At 38.2% G+C, this 14,883-nt stretch overlaps 1 protein-coding gene across 5 annotated transcripts in view; it reads right to left on the reverse strand.

Annotated features, from left to right (window-relative positions):
• The window catches only part of DERA (deoxyribose-phosphate aldolase), a 127,541-nt gene that overhangs the window by 17,228 nt on the left and 95,430 nt on the right, over positions 1-14,883 (reverse strand). The gene's annotated exons all lie outside the window — the stretch shown is intronic.

Raw genomic sequence — 14,883 nt, forward strand, 5'->3', positions numbered from 1 at the left:
ATTTTTTGCCCTATGCTTAGGAATGCTGGAGACCCGGGTTCGATCCCTGGGTTGGGAAGATCCCCTGGAGAAGGAAATGGCAACCCACTCCAGTACTCTTGCCTGGAGAATCCCATGGAGGGAGGAGCCTGGTGGGCTACAGTCCATGGGGTCACAAAGAGTCAGACACGACTGAGCGGCTTCACTCACTCACTCACTCATTAGCATCATATATCATCACACTACTACAAAACTGGAGGGCCTACTCATTTTCCCCTCATCTTCTTTCTTAGGTGCGGTAGAAAGTGTGCAGAACAGCTGTGACAATACAAGGAGAATCATCACTAGCTCATGTCTACTGCACTGTCTCTTAACAAAAGCTGTCTTCCAACTAGACTGTGACTTTCATGAAAGACACCACATATTTTCACCTTGCAAATATTTTAAACAACTTCCTGTCTCTCAAATATATCTTCAACCTAATGATGTAGTTTAACAAAATAGCACAAGGAGACAGAGAGAGGAGAGTAATAGTTAAGAGTTACTGAACTCTGGGTACTATGCACCATTCCAGTGATTTACAAATATTGACTCAATCCTCACAATAACTGTATGCGTACTAATATGTACTAATAAATACTAATATGATCCCTATTTTTAAGGAGGAAATGGTGACTGCAGCCATGAAATTAAAAGATGCTTACTCTTTGGAAGAAAAGTTATGACCAACCTAGACAGCATATTAAAAAGCAGAGACATTACTTTACCAACAAAGGTCCATTTAGTCAAGGCTATGGTTTTTTCAGGAGTCATGTATGGATGTGAGAGTTGGACTATAAAGAAAGCTGAGTGCCAAAGAATTGATGCTTTTGATCTGCGGTGTTGGAGAAGACTCTTGAGAGTCCCTTGGACTTCAAGGGGATCCAACCAGTCCTGAATATTCATTGGAAGGACTGAAGCTGAAGCTGAAATTCCAATACTTTGGCCACCTGATGCAAAGAAATGATGCTGGGAAAGATTGAAGGCGGGAGGAGAAGGGGATGACAGAGGATGAGATGGTTGGATGGCATCACTGACTCAGTGGACATGAGTTTGAGTAAACTTTGGGAGTTGGTGATGGACAGGGAGGTCTGGCATGCTGCAGTCCATGGGGCTGCAAAGAGTCGGACACAGCTAAGTGACTGAACTGAACTGAAAGGAAAGTAACTTGCTTGAGGTCAAACAGTAAGTGAGGGAGGAAGAATTTTAACAAAAGCAATAGAATTTAACCCATGTGCTACAGTGCCTCCAAAAAACGTAATGAGGGTCACACAGTCAGACACAGTCAGACACAGGGTCCATCCTCCATGTGGTAATCTACCCTCAAACTGTTCTGTGGACCACAGCTCAGCATCACAGGCACTACCAGAGAGCCTGTTAAAAACGCAGACCCTCGGATCCCACACTGAACCAATTAAATCACAATCTGAATAGAAACTAGGTTTCCAGATGATTCCTGGGCAATTTATGGCCCACACCCATGGAATCTGTGAAATCATTTGTAATCTAATCTCTGAGATTCTCCGAAGGTCCATCAAGGTGGTCAAAAGTAGAGGAAAGAAGTGGCCAAAACATCCCCCTCTAGTTCTAAGGGCACAAAACACTTCCAGGAAGATTCCGTGGACAGAGAAGTTCAAATTGACACACCTTGAGTAAGTACAATGTGAAAGGCACAGCAGAAAATATAAATACAAATCATTCAAGCTCTTTCCCTCAAAAGCATACATTCAAGGAGCAGGTGGAGATGCAGCATAAATCCCGCGTAATCACTTGATAAGCCAGAAGTCAGGAGATCTGGTTTCTAGCTCTGGCTGACATTTACCTTACAAATTCCATTACCTCACCTTTCTCATTTATAAAATATGTCTGGAAATCCTTACTTGCCTCATAGTGTTATAAAAGTAATCAAAACAGACAGTCTCTATAAAAGGATTCGGAAAATTATCAATGTTATACAAACCGAAATGGAGCAGGGACCTAGGTAGGGCTGCAATCTGTGTAAGAACTATGAGAATTCTGTTCTACCCAATCAGGTCATCAGAAACTTTCTTTCCTTTGGACCTGAAGGCCCACTGGAAGAAATGGAGATGTGCTTGTCATGCCCGCATTCTTGAAGAATTATTTACTGGGAGCTTACTATGGGCTGCATTCTGCCTACCTGCTGGGAACAGACCGGTACACAAAACAAAGTTCCTGCCCTTGTGACTAGATTCTCGAGAAGAAAAAGACAATAAATAAATAAACACATAATGAAGGCCACCTGATGCGAAGAACTGACTTATTTGAAAAGACCCTGATACTGGGAAAGATTGAGGGCAGGAGGAGAAGGGGATGACAGAGGATGAGATGGCTGGATGGCATCACTGACTCAATGGACATGAGTCTGAGTGAACTCCGGGAGTTGGTGATGGACAGGGAGGCCTGGCGTGCTGCATTCCATGGGGTTGCAAAGAGTCAGACACGACTGAGCGACTGAACTGACTGACTGCATGAATGAAGGCCAGGTGGAGGTAAGTGTGATGAAGAAAAGTAATGTAATGAGCAAGAGAGTGATGGAGGTGGGGAGAGACAGCTGTAATTTAACAGTCATCATTAAAGTATTTCTGATGAGTGAAATCCAGAGAACTATGAAAGGAACCTTTGAAAAGAGCATCACAAAGAGGGAAACAGCAAGTACAAAGGCCTTGAAGTAGGCATGTGCTAAGCTGATGAATGAATGAATGGATGGGTGAATGAATGAATGGGACTACAGAACCAATACCTGGCCCCTACAATATCAGAAATAACAAGCAGAGGGAAGAAATGAAAGCCAGGAAATACATGTAAAAGAACATCAGCAAAGATTCACACTGATACCAAGATGTGTTTTCCTAATAGGTGTCAGTGTCTTCTGATTCACTAGAAGGCTTTGGGTACCATATTCGATACAAGGCTTCCCTGGTGGCTCAGTGGTGAAGAATCCACCTGCCAGTGCAGGAGACACAGGTTCAATACCTGTTCCAGGAAGATCTCACATGCTGAGGAGCCACTAAGCCCGGGCACCACAATTGTTGAGACTGTGCTCTCAAGCCTAGGAACTGCAACTACTGAAGCCTGCATGCCCTAGAGCCTATGAAGCCACTGCAATGAGAAGCCCATGAACTACAATAAAGAGCAGCCCTGCACTCTCTGCAACTAGAGAAAAGCATGCATAGCAATGAAGACCCAGCAGAGCCAAAAATAAATAAAATTATTTTTAAAAAACCAATATTGGATATCATCTAAATTCTTCATCTCAGAAGAGAGGCTATCAAGGGTACATATTAATAATCACTTCCCATTGTTATAGATTATGGCTTCATAGTTCACTTCTTTTTATTGATGAATAGTATTCTATTGCATGGTTGTTTCACCATTTGTTTAGCCATTCATCTATCTAAGGATATCTTAGTTGTTTTCACTTTGGCAATTATGAATAAAGTTACTATAAACATTCATATACAGGTCTTTGTGTGCACATAAGCAATTTTCAAATCAGTTGAGTAAATAACAAGGAAAGCAATCGCTAGATTTTATAGTAAGACCATATTTAGCCTTGAAAAAACCTGCTAAATTTTCCTGCAAAGTAGTTATACCATTTTTCATCCCCAACCGTAATGAATAAGAGTTCCTGTTGCTCTGTATCTTCATTAGTGATTGGTATCAATTTTTGGCAATCTAACAAGTATGCCTATAATCAAGGGCATATGTTGTTAGATTAGATTACACCTATTTCAACTATGGATTACTATTGTAATCAGTTTTTCTTAAATTTCAAATTCCAATTGTCCATTACAGTAAATAGGAAAGAAACAGACCTTTGTATATTAAACTTATATCATGCAACCTTGGTAAACTCACTTAGTAGCTTCAGGAGTTCGTTGTTTTGGAGGGATTTTCTGCATAAACAGTCATGTCATCTACACAGAAAGGCACTTTTATACCTTTCTTCTTGTATTAACTTCTCATGATTGTTATGACAAATTATAACAAACTAGGTAGCACAAAGCAACCGAAATTTATTCTCACTGTTTTGGAGGCCAGACGTCCAAAATCAAGGAGGCAGCAGGGCTGTCTTCCCTGTGGAGGTTCTCACGAGAACATCTTCCTGGCCTCTTTGACTTCTTATAGCTTCCACCATTCCTTGCAAGCTCTGTCTCCATCTGCATATTGCCTCCCCTTCTGCATGTGAGCTTAATATTACTTCGCCTTTCTCTTATAAGGGCATGCGGCTGCGTGAGTGCTCAGTCGTGTCTGGCTCTCTGCAACCCTGTGGTGCTTAGCCCACCAGGCTCTTCTGTCTGTGGAATTTTCCAGGCAAGAATACTGGAGTGGTTGCCATTTTCTACTACAGGGGATCTTCCCAACCCAGAGCATATAGGATGACATTTTGAGCCCACTTGGATAAGCCAGAATAGTAAAGTTATTTCAAAATCCTTAATTTAAACACATCTGCAAAGGCTCTCCCCACCAAAAAAAGGTAATGTTCACAGGTTCTGGGGATGAGGATGTAAATCTATTTTGGGGAGCCTTTATTAGCCTACCACACTTTCCAATCTTTATACATTGATTTTCCTTTTCTTGTCTTATTGCACCAACTAGGACTCACAGTAAAATGTTGAGTAGGAATGCTGAGAAAGAACATCCATCCCTGTTCTTAGAAGGGTCTTAGGGAAAAAGCATCCAGTTCCTCAGCATATTAGCTGAAGTGTGTTTGTAGATATGTTTTATCAAGCTGAGGGGGTTCCTCTCTATTCCTAATTTGCTGAGAGATTTTATTAGGATTAGGTGTCGGAATATATCAAATGCTTTAACTGTACCAATCGATATTAGTATACAATTTTATTTTCTTTTTTAGCTTATTGTTATGGTAGATTATATTACATTGAATCAGTCTTGCACACCTGGAGTAAATCCCAGTTGGCTGTGGTATATTATTCTTTTTATATATTGGACTCATTTTTGCTACTACATTGTAGACAACTTTCACATCTATGTTCATGAGTGATATTAATATTCACCTATTGCTTTTCTTTCTCATAACTGATATTTGGGTAATGATAGTCTCACAGAGTGAGTGCTCTCTCTTCTACTTTCTAGACGAGATTGTAGAGAACTAGTATTATTTTCTTCCTTAAATGTTTTGCACAAGTCATCAGTTAAACCATCAAGAGCTAGTGCTTTCCTTTTTGGAAGGTTTTAAATATTTTTCTTTAATAATTTGCTAAATATTTATTCAACAATTTATTAAAGTATCAAATATAATATTATTAGATAAATTATCAAATATTATATTATTAAAGAAGAAAATTCATTATCTTGTAATACTATCATTAAAATATTTTATAAAATAAAATTAAAATAACATCACTAATAGCCATATATCTATTCAGACTATTTCTCTCGGTGTGAGTTTTGATTATTTATATTGCTCAAGAAATTGATCTAAGCCATCTGTATTATCAAACTGTGGGCAAAGAGTTCTTCATACTATTCTTTTATTATTTTTTAAAGATGATAGGAATAGTAATGATCTCTTGTTTCTGATATTAGCATTCTCTCTTTGATTCTTGGTTATTCTAGCTAGAGTTTTATCAATTTGATTGATCTTTTCAAAGTACCAGCTTTTGGGGTTTTCAAATTTTCTATATTGTTTTTGTTTTCAATTTCATTTCTGTTCTAAATTTTATTTCTGTTGTTCTGCTTGCCTTAGGCTTAAATTGGTGTTCTTTCTCTTTGTATGTCCTAAGGTAGAAGCTGAGATTATTGATTTTTGATCATTCTTCTAACATATGCAGTTAGAAATTTCCTTCTAAGCTCTGCTTTTGCAACATTTTACAAATTTTGATGAGTTGTACTTTAACTTTCATTTAATTAAAAAGAAATTTCAAAAACTTCCTTTAAGAATGTCTTAAACCAAATGTTATTTAGAAGTACCTTAATTTTCAACTATTTGGGAAATTTTCAGCCATCTTTCTTCTATTGATTTCTAGTTTAGTTTCACTATAGTTCAAGAACATACTTTCTATTGTTTATTCTTTTAAATTCATTTAAGTGTGCTTTAAGAACCAGGATGTGTCCCTTGCTTGGTGAACGTTCCATGTGAACTTGAAAATATGTATTCTACTACTATTAGATAGTTTTCTATAAATGTCAACTTGATTAATACGGCTATTCAGGTCAATTACATCCTAGCTGATACTTGAGCTTGAGCTATCCACTACTGAAAGACAGGTCATGAAGTACAGTTATAATAATAGATTTGTCTATTTCTCTTTTCAGTTCTATCAGATTTTGCCTCAGATTTTGATGCTCTGTTTTTAGATGTATATGTGTTTAGGATTGTTCAGGATGTCTTCTTTGAGAAATGATCCCTTTATTTTTATGCAATGTCCTTACTTATCCCTAAAAATGTTCCTTTTACTGAAGTTTTTGTCTGAAATTAATACCCCTTATTCAGAGGTTAGCATGGTATATGTTCCTCCAACTTTTTAGTTTGAACCTTTAAAGTCTTTATATTTAAAGTGGATTCCTTACAAACAACATACAATAGGGTCTTATTGTTATAATTAATTATAACTTTTCTATGTGTTGTATTTTTATTGGTACACTTCTTCCTACCTTCTCTGGCTTCAACTGAACATTTTATATGATTCCATTTTATCTCCTCTCAGCATATCAATTATACTTCTTTTGTATATTTTTTAGTGGTTGCCCTGTAGCTTTCAATATACATTTTTAAGTAATCTAAATCTACCTCCAAATAACTATATATTGCTATAAGTACTACAGTTATTTTTCAACCAAGTATTCCTAATTTTTCCCTCCTATCCCCTATAACACCGCTGTAGTTCATTTTCATTTATACATATGGTACAACCCAGACAGCATATTAAAAAGCAGAGACATTACTTTGCCATCAAAGGTCTGTCTAGTCAGGCTATGGTTTTTCCAGTAGTCATGTACAGATGTGAGAGTTGGACTATAAAGAAAGCTGAGTGCCAAAGAATCAATGCTTTTGAACTGTGGTGTTGGAGAAGACTCTTGAGAGTCCCTTGGACTGCAAGGAGATCCAACCAGTCCATCCTAAAGGAGATCAGTGCTGAGTGTTCACTGGAAGGACTGATGTTGAAGCTGAAACTCCAGTACTTTGGCCACCTGATGCAAAGAGCTGACTCATTTGAAAAGACCCTGATGCTGGCAAAGATTGAAGTCGGGAGGAGAAGGGGATGACAGAAGATGAGATGGTTGGATGGCATCACCGACTCAACGGATATGAGTTTGAGTAAGCTCCAGGAGTTGGTGATGGACAGGGAGGCCTGGTGTGCTGCAGTCCATGGGGTCGCAAAGAGTTGTACACAACTCCCTGGGTGTTCTTTGGAAGGAATGAAGCTAAAGCTGAAACTCCAGTACTTTGGCCACCTCATGCGAAGAGTTGACACATTGGCAAAGACTCTGATGCTGGGAGGGATTGGGGGCAGGAGGAGAAGGGGACGACAGAGGATGAGATGGCTGGATGAGACTCACGACTCGATGGACAGGGAGGCCTGGCGTGCTGCGATTCATGGGGTCGCAAAGAGTTGGACACAACTGAGGGACTGAACTGAATTGAACTGAGCAACTGAACTGAACTGAATGGTATAATCACCCAGTATACTATCACTGTTACTACTTTAAACAGTTATCTTTTAGATCAACTGAGAAAGAAAATAATTTATTTTTGTCCTTCACTTATTTTTTCTCTGATGTTCTTTCTTTTTCAATGTAAATCAGAGTTTCTGACTTACATAATTTCCTACTCCCAGAATAATATTTTTAACATTTCTTATAGGGAAGATCTGCTGGCAATGACTTCCCCCAGTTTTTAACATGTCTAAGCCCTTTGCTTTTTATGGACAATTTCACTGAATATAGAGTTTTAGATTGGTGGAGTTTTTTGCCTTCAGTACTTTACTTCAGTTTATTTTGACATGGTTTTCAATGGAAGTCCATTGAAATTGTTTCCTTTTTCTTTTCTCTGGCTTTTTATGAAATTTTCTATATGTCTTTGGTTTTCTTTAGTGTGAATATTATATACATATATACTATGTAAAGGAACTTCCCTGGTGGCTCAGATGGTAAAGCGTCTGCCTACACTGTGGGAGACCCGAGTTCAATCCCTGGGTCAGGAAGATCTCCTGGAGAAGGAAATGGCAACCCACTCCAGTATTCTTGCCTGGAAAATCCCATGGACAGAGGAGCCTGGTAGGTTACAGTCCATGGGGTCGCAAAGAGTCGAACACGACTAAGCAAATTTACTTTCACTTTCACATAGCTATGTAAAAGGAAATGGCAACCCACTCCAGTATTCTTGCCTAGAAAATCCTATGGACAGAGGAACCGGGTGGGATACAGTTCACGGGGTTGCAAACAGACACAACTGAGCAACTGAACATGCATATCTAAGTATACTGTTTTTTGTTTGCTTGTTTCTGATATTTATTCTGCTGAGTGAGCTTCCTGGATCTATACTTTGGTAAGAAAGTGAAGTAGCTCAGTCGTGTCCAACTCTTTGTGACCCCATGGACTGTAGCCCACCAGGCTCCTCCCTCCATGGGATTCTCCAGGTAAGAATACTGGAGTGGGTTGCCATTTCCTTCTCCAGGGGATCTTCCTAACCCAGGGATCAAACCCAGGTCTCCTGCATTGCAGGCAGATGCTTTAACCTCTGAGCCACCAGGGAAGCCCAATAGTTTGGTATCTATCATTAATTTTGGAAAATTCTTGGCCACTATTACTTCAAATATGTTGTCTGCTCAATTTTCTCTTTCTTCTTCAACTATTCCAGTTACATGTGCCACACCTTTTGAAATTACCCCACAGTTTTTGGATGTTCTTTTTTTGTTTTCACCCGTTTTCTCCTTTGTATTTCAGTTTAAGAGGTTTCTTTTGATATCTCTTCATAGTCACTGACTCTTTCCACAGTTCTATCCAGCCTCCTGACAAGGTATTCTTCATTCCTGTTTCAGTGTTTTTGATTTCTAGCTTTTTCTTTTGAGTATTTCTTAGGGTTTCTATCTCTCTGTTTACATTACCTACCATTCCTCATGTTGTCTACTTTCCCCATTAAGATTAACATGTCAGTCACAGTTACTTTAAATTTCTCTTTCTGATAATTCTAACATATCTGCCATATCTGCTGCTGCTAAGTCACTTCAGTCGTGTCTGACTCTGTGCGACCCCATAGACAGCAGCCCACAGGCTCCCCCGTCCCTAGGATTCTCCAGGCAAGAATACTGGAGTGGGTTGCCATTTCCTCCTCCAGTGCATGAAAGTGAAAAGTGAAAGTGAAGTTGCTCAGTCGTGTCCGACTCGTAGCGACCCCAGGGACTGCAGCCTACCAGGCTCCTCTGTCCATGGGATTTTCCAGGCAAGAGTACTGGAGTGGGGTGCCATTGCCTTCTCCAAACTCTGGTTAAATGTTTGTTTGTCTCTACAGATTGTGTTTTTTCTTGCCTTTTAGCATCTCTTGTAATTTTCTGTTGAATGCCAGATGTGACATCAGGCAATAAGAACAGAGAATAAGGAGGACTTCAGTGTGAGATTTTATGTTAATCTGGCTAACAGTCAGGCTGTGTTTACTGTAGCCAAAGGTATCACAGTTTTTGAAACCTATAATATCCTTGTTTTTGTCTCTCATGTTTACTTCAGTCTTCCTAAATCTTCCTCTTTAGGGAGAGTACATGTCTTTTAGCTCTGTCAGCTGTAATCCACTAGATTACTGGAGCCCTATTACTGTAATGATAATGCATGGGAGAAAAGAAGTATCTTATAATCTTATTATTAAATTTCAGTCTTTAAGTGGGTCTTTGTCCTTGCGCTGTAACCTTCATAAGTGTGTCTTGGCTTTTCTCCCTGACTTTGATGATTTAGGAAGACTAGAGTGAAATGCCCTCCCCAGTAGGATGAGGCTCTAACAAAGCCTTTTGCCTTGGAAAGTGGACCTTTGTTAAGAAGAATGATCTGGGCATATTTCACAATGATTATTTTCCTCTTTCCTTCTCAGGGCTAAGAGAAGATCTTTCTTGGCTCTTCACTGTGAGAATCTGGGGTTCCTGGAGAGAAAACCCATAAAAATGTAGGGGCCACATGCAGCCTCCAACACTTTGCCAAAATTGCCATTTACGTGTTCCTACCAGTTTGACTCTCACAGGCAAGCAGATCTCTGCTCTGACTCTTAGAATCTGCCAGTCTCTACAGATTTCAAGGGGGCAGTTTGCCCTGTGACTTAAATTCTTTAATGTTTGAGAAAAGTCATTTATTTTCTGAAAAAGTCTGAGAAAAGTCATTGATTCTCAGTTTTTTCAGTATTTTTTTTTCTTACTCCAAGTACAGTTATGAAAGCATCCAAGATCTTCACATGTCAACCAGAAGTTCTTAAATTTTAAGGCAAGCCTTTATTGTCTGGGAAGTCACATATGGAAGAAGATACAAATCATATACAGTATTTGCATGTTTTGGATATAAGATTACAGTCAACAAGAATTGGAAAGGTTCAGATTCACAGTTAGAAAAAATAAGAGAAGGCTTCATGGAATGGGTAAAATTTGGGAGAGACCTTGAAGGAGAGATATAATATGAAGATGAGAGAGCAGATGGAAGAAAAATACCATTAGAAGAAACACCAAAAGCATAGAAAGTTCAAGACATATCCCAACAGTAATAAATGGATCCATCTAAGGAATCTCTGTGAGGGACAGGGAGCATAGAAGTACAGAATGGTGATATTTGGGATATGTGTGTCAATGTGGATTCTAAAATCTGACTATAACAATCCCATAGGAAATATAAGGTCTGATCATCTGAAATCAATGTTTAAGATGCTAAATATGGTGCTTGGATAGGCTGAGAAGGACAACTGAAAATCAGAGACTACATAAGAGATTCATAGAGCAGGTAGGTACAGGCACCACTGGCTATTTCTTTAAGTCCAGGAATATGACCTAGCTTTAATTACACAAAACACCTTAGAAAGTACCTTTGTATTTTACAACTGTCAAAAGAACAATGGATTTCCCAGTGCGAGTGAGTAGGCACACACTTTGTTTTACTTATTTTAATATTGCTTCCTTTGCCCCTCTGCTAAACCAAAATTACCTTAGAGAAATAAATGCTAGATTTGGAATTACTGACACCACAGAGCACCAGAGGTTCTCCTCAGAGCTCATGTAAATCCAACATTAACCAAGCTCACCTTTGCTCAGTTGGGGCAAAAAACCTTATAAGAAAATATCTCACAATTAAAATAGCTATCCATATAAATATTCTTTCATCAGTGCCCATAATTTCAGTGAAATAACTAAACTAGGAGATGAAAGACCTGAAGGGTCAAAAGGAACACATTAAATAAGACAAGTATTCAAATGTGCTTGGTTGAAATTAAAATTAATAATAAATTTATAGTATGATATTAAATTATATTTTTTTATTTTCCTAATTTGAAATCTCTAGCACAAGAGTTTTTGCATGGTCTAAAGCAACTCAAAGCTTTTCTAAGGCCTATAATTACAAGTCTCCATGGTACAGTTTCATTAAAAACTTTCATTAAACAACAGCTGCCCTTGTATATGGTCTTCTAATCAATTTGGTCAAACAGAATGACTTCTAATCAGCTGTTGATAAAAATAGAAGATGAAATTTTAATTCTAATAGATTAACCACAAACTCAAGACAGTCTTCAAAATCCATCTAGCTCTATTCTCCAGTGGATTTAATGACTATTCAGCAACTCATTACTAAATAGAACAAGATGAACATTTTCCAGTTCATTAAAGAAATGTACTATGTATTTTTGCATTGTCCTCATGATTCGTTACAGGGAGTCTTAATTACAAGATAATGGATAATGGTTATTAAATGCAGACTGCAGTAATGAAGCTCTATTCATTTGCGAACCTCAGAGACTGCAAAGAGAGGAAAATAAAATTACTAGCTTCAAAAGATTAACGGATCAAATTATTATTCAATTTTGAAAATCTCATTCAGACTTCATAGAAACAAGAAGAGATTAAAAACTAGTATTAAGACCAAAGTAGTACATTTAAAAAAATAATATCTTAAGGCTATTACTGCATAATAAGCTTCAGATGTGATTATTAGAAAAACATATAGCTAACAATGGGGAAACATACATTTTTATTTCCTGAACAAATCTTTTTTTATGAGATAGGAAGTTACTGGTAGTATCTTAAAGGGAGTCTTGGTGAACATGGAAGATATATGCTACCAGGCTACAAAAGAACAGCACAATGGAAGGTATGATTAACATTTTATACTTCACTAATGAAAAATAGGATTTAAAATCAACTGCTGCTTGAGAAAGCTTGTCATTAAGTGGAATTCATGCCAACCCTATAATAAGAGCTTCTGGGCACATTATTCATTAGCACCATGTTTTCTACTGCTCTGTAAGAAATCACCGATTAAAGTTAGCAAGAGAGTTTTGTATGGTAATTATGACACTAATTTATACTAGAAATCTGCAATGGGACACTAAAAAAAAAAAAAATACTGTACAAAAATATGAAGCCCCCAATTAAAACCATATTCTTAGATATTGTATTCTTCCACTCAACGTAGGCTTAAAAATAATTTGGGGTGAGACATAAAGTGAAAGCCAGTCAGTCACATCCGACTCTCTGTGATCCCATATACTGTACAGTCAATGGAATTCTCCAGGCCAGAATACTGGAATGGGCAGCCGTTTCCTTCTCCAGGGAATCTGACCAACTCAAGGATCAAACCCAGGTCTCCCACACTGCAGGCGGATTTTTTACCAGCCAAGCCACCAGGGAAGCCTGAGACATAAAAGATTCAGCATATGGTTGAAGAACTGGCCAGAGGATGGTTGGAAGCAGATGACCCTTATGGAGGTGTATCAACATGGTGCTCATACTCAGTCTGGAGACAAGTACACCACAAAGGCATCTTTATAGGATCCAGGGATACTGGCTAATCTTATGAAAAGTGGGGGAAATGTTTGCCAAAGGAAGAGAAAAGAGCCAGATTGAAAAAAAATAGAAACACTAGCTCTCTTAGTTCTTTCCTTCAATTTGAAGAATGAGCTCTGGAAATACTGGGTTGGCCAATATTCAGGTTTTTCCATAACATCTTATGGGATGTCAAAGAGTAGCTATAAGATGTTATGGAAAAATCCAAATGAACTTTTTGGTCAACTCAATCTTTCTCATTTGGTCCAGTCCATCATGTGAGAAAAGCAACAGAGCAACACAATTAAGCAATAAGGCATGTTTGAGCAGAATGGCGATCAGAAAGCAATCACAATCTCAGAGTTAGAAAATATCTCAAATACCCCAAGCAGAAGATTAGTTCATGATAACCATATTCCTTGCAGTTGCCTTCCCCTCAATAAAAATTAAAATGCGGCCATTTAAAACAATGCCAAACAGTATGATTCAAAGGAAATGCAAGGTAGAAACTCTGACTACATAATCCTTGATAATTGACAGTAATGACCCTGGGAGAATATTCTACACAGTTAGGCCAGCCATACAAAGATATGTGTTAGAACGGCATGACACAAACAAGAGTCCTCAAGTTATGTCTAATATGCCCAAAGTTTCCTTTCGTTTCTAAAACTTAGATTCTTTGGAATGAGTTTTAGAACTGGAATAACATTAGAGATGAGTTACCAATCAATGCAAACATCTATTTTTTATAGTGGATCTAAACTGTGTAATTTTTCAAACGACTGTAAATAATTTAGCTTAGTTTTGCTTTTCCAATTTGATAAAAGGATTGTTTAACTCAAATGTTTACAAGGTCATATCATCACCATTTGGGGCCAAGATAGGCAATGGGATACAGCAGAATGCCTTCTAAACTGAGCTCTAAACCTCCTCTGACTTTTACTACTGTATTAATTATTAATGCTCCTGAGGATGTATCCACGTACAGTCAACAGTTCAGAAATGGGCCCCCTCAAATCATGCTCTCACAGTTCTGACCTCTTTGCTTCCTTTTCTGTCTTCTGAGTAAAGTTGCCAAGCAAGTAGAGTGAGGGGGAAATGAGCCCTAGACTTGTCACTAAAACAAAGGTTCTGAAATCACTGGGAGTGGTTGCACAACTTCATGAATTTACTAAACATCCCCTGAACTGCACCCTCTCAAAGTGAATTTCACCTTATAGGAATTACATTTCAATTTAACAGAAAAAGAAAAAATGAAGTTTGTTCATGAGGGGGAAAGCAGGAGAGAAAGGAAAACTAGTACAACTAACTCTAGGTAAAATTATTAATCAGTTATAATCACTTGTACCCTCAACCTTTTCCTGAACTCATGTCTTAAGGCTACTCCCAGTAATCTCTGCAAGGGGTTTTCCATCAGCTCCCAAGTATGACATCCGTAAACCAGGTTTCCTCTCTCATCTTTCTTAATAATTATAACATAACGTTTAGCGATCATTGATCTCAACTGTGGTTGTTTACTGATAATGCTTCACTCTATAGATGAGCTTGATGGTTAAGATGGTAAAGAATCTGTCTGCAGTGCAGGAGACCAGGGTTCGATCCCTGGGCCGGGAAGATCCCCTGGAGGAGGGAATGGCTATCCACTCTAGTATTCTTGCCTGGAGAATTCTATGGACAGAGGAGCCTGGTGGGCAAAAGTCCATGGAGTCACAAGGAGTCAAACATGATTGAGCAACTAACACACAACACAACAAACGAGCAACATTCATATTCAAGAATTAAATGACCTACAGCATTATGTTTGAAGGAAAATACTTCAATACACTTATCATTATTGTTCCTTTAAATTTTTTTTTAAGAATGGTACCCAAACTGAGAA

Source organism: Ovis aries, chromosome 3, assembly GCF_016772045.2.
Source record: "Ovis aries strain OAR_USU_Benz2616 breed Rambouillet chromosome 3, ARS-UI_Ramb_v3.0, whole genome shotgun sequence".
NCBI classification, from domain to species: domain Eukaryota; kingdom Metazoa; phylum Chordata; class Mammalia; order Artiodactyla; family Bovidae; genus Ovis; species Ovis aries.